A 3,217-nucleotide genomic window follows, 5' to 3' on the forward strand; every position below is an offset into this window, starting at 1 on the left:
GAAACTTTTAAGGAAAATTTAGAAGATATGTTAAGTAATCTAAACCATCATAAACAATTAATAATTTGTGGAGACTTCAATATAGATCTCATAAAGCTAGATTCACATTTACAAACATCTGATTTTTTTGATTCATTATATAGTAAAGGACTGTATCCTTTGATTACAAAGCCTAGCAGAATAACAACAACTAGTGCAACTTTAATAGACAACATTTTTACTAATATTTTGGAAACTCAAAGAAATTGTGGGTTAGTAATTAATGACATAAGCGATCACTTGCCTGTATTTGCTATATTTGACTTCAGGTTGCAAAAAAAGTCAGCAGAAATTCACCAAATATACAAAAGAATAAGGAATGATGAAACTGTGAACGCGTTCAGAAATGATCTCATAAATCATGACTGGAATGAAATTTATACAGATGATGTAAATGGTGCATATGAGGCTTTTCTGAAATGTTATTTAGATCTTTACAATAGACATTGTCCAGAAGTTCTAAGTAGACCTAAATCTAAAAATAAAAGAAAACCCTGGATAACAAAGGGCCTACAGAATGCTTGTAAAAAGAAAAACAAACTCTATAAGGACTTTTTAAACTTAAGAACAGCAGCAGCTGAAAAACGTTATAAGGTTTACAAAAACAAGTTAACAAATGTATTGAGACAAGCTGAAAAGAAATATTATCATAGGATTCTGCATGAAAATAAACATAACTTAAAGGCTACGTGGAATATTCTGAATAAGGTCATAGGAAATAAGTCAGGATCAATGGAACTACCTCACTTCTACCTTAAAGACAATGTGGTCATCAAAAAGCAAGAGTACATGGCAAATGAATTCAATTCATTTTTTGTAAATATAGGACCCAATTTAGCAGAAAATATTACATGTAATTTACAATCAAAAGATATTATTAAAAATAAAAATTGGATTTCTCAATCTATGTATTTATCTGATGTGACTGATAATGATATTTTGACTACAGTATACAAACTAAAAAACAAGACCTCAAAGGACAGTGACGGGATTGACATGAAATTAATAAAAATGACCATAGATTGTGTTGTAAAACCACTACATCATATCTTTAATCTTTCACTTAGATTAGGAATTTTTCCTGAGAAGATGAAAATAGCTTAAGTTATTCCTTTTTTTAAAAATGGAGACAGACATACTTTTAATAATTACAGACCAGTTTCATTACTTTCACAATTTTCTAAAGTTTTAGAAAAGTTGTTCGTTAACAAACTAGACAGCTTTATTGAAAAAAATAAATTGTTAAGTGAGAATCAGTTTGGGTTTCGTTATAATAGGTCTACAGACTTGGCTATAATGAAAATAGTTGAAGAAATTTCAACAGCAATTGACAAAAAGAAATACACAATAGGAGTTTTCATGGATTTAAAAAAGGCTTTTGACACCATAGATCATTCTATCTTGATTTCTAAATTATATGCATATGGGGTTAGAGGAATCGCCCTGAACTGGATCACCAGTTATTTAAAAAACCGACAACAATATGTGCAGTTTGGAGGTAAGAAGTCTGATCTCATGAATATTATTTGTGGACTCCCACAAGGCTCAATTGTAGGACCTAAACTTTTTATTTTATATATAAATGATATTTGTGATATTTCTAAGTTGTTACAGTTTGTTTTATTTGCTGATGATACTAACTTTTTTTGTTCTGGGGATAATCTGAAAACCTTAGCTAAAAGTATTGAAATGGAAATGATAAAACTCAAAATGTGGTTTGACTACAATAAACTATCTTTGAATCTAACAAAAACAAAGTTTATGGTATTTGGTAATAAAAACAGAACAGAAGTGACTTTGTCCATTGACAACATAAATATAGAACAGGTGTCTGAATTTAAATTTTTAGGGGTTATGTTGGATGACAAATTAACATGGAAATCTCATATATTTTATGTAAAAAATAAAGTAGCCAAGAGCCTTTTTGTTCTGAACAAATCTAAATATGTTTTACCATGTCATATTATGCACATGTTATATTGCTCTTTGGTTTTACCTTATTTTACGTATTGTATTGAAGTGTGGGGAAATACATATGAAACAAATATAAGGCCCTTAATTCTGCTACAGAAGAGAGCTATTCGAATTATTCACAAAGCTAATTTTAGAGATCACACAAATGAACTTTTTATTAAGTCAGGCTTATTAAAACTTAAAAATTTAATTGAATTGCAGACCTTATTAGTTATGTTTAAAGCCAGAAACAGAGATTTACCAGAAGACCTTCAAAAGCTTTTTATTTTTACCACAGGAGATGAAAATCATAGGAGAAAATTTGATTTCAAACAACAGATTGCTCGAACAACATTAAAGCAAAAGTGTTTGTCTATAGTAGGGGTAAAAATGTGGAATTCCCAGGAGAATCAGTTAAAAAGTTGTCAAAGTATTATTCAATTTAAACGGATGTATAAAGCTAAACAAATAAGTTTGTACAAACTTGACTGTTGAATGGAATTTTTGGAATGTATGTATTAAATGAATGGAATGTATTTACTGTGTAGTGGAACTGTACATTGTGAAATCTGAGCACAGGTGATGGTGTGAGAAATGTAAATGTAATGTTTAAAAGGGAGCAGATAATTATAAGAATTGTGTTCTTCAATTCTGCTCCTTTCCAATCATGAAAATGTTTAATATGTAAGAGAAATATGTAAACATTTGAACATCAATTTTCATGAAAGGAACAAATAAATAAATGAAATGAAATGAAATCTTCAAATGGACACGTCATGCTGCTTCACCTCTCTGTAAACAAACTAACCTTCAACTAAACCTGCTCCAGACCAGGTTATGTTCAGAGCATGAGTTGCCATGGCAACTTGACATACCCTGAAACATACCTCCATTTCTGGAACTGAAAGCTGAGGTTATCAATTTCCTTAGCCTCATACTTACCGTGGGAGCTAGCATAACCTGCTTTCTGGAATACCCCCCTGGTGTTTAAGTCAGCTTTAAACTTAGAGAAGTACTGTTTTACTGGATAAAATCTGTGTATTAGTCTGAATGAGATTTCCTTGACTTTATTTGTTAAGAAGAATTTTTGTGGTAAAAACCAGACTTTTTGTCCATATTAGATATAAAATTAGCCCAATAAGTAGTCGAAGTTGTAGTATCAGGTGACACAAAGGGGTAGGAACCTTTGTATGGGTGTATTTGTACCTGGAGGGAAGAGCAATAA

Source organism: Oryzias latipes, chromosome 14, assembly GCF_002234675.1.
Source record: "Oryzias latipes chromosome 14, ASM223467v1".
Lineage (NCBI taxonomy): Eukaryota > Metazoa > Chordata > Actinopteri > Beloniformes > Adrianichthyidae > Oryzias > Oryzias latipes.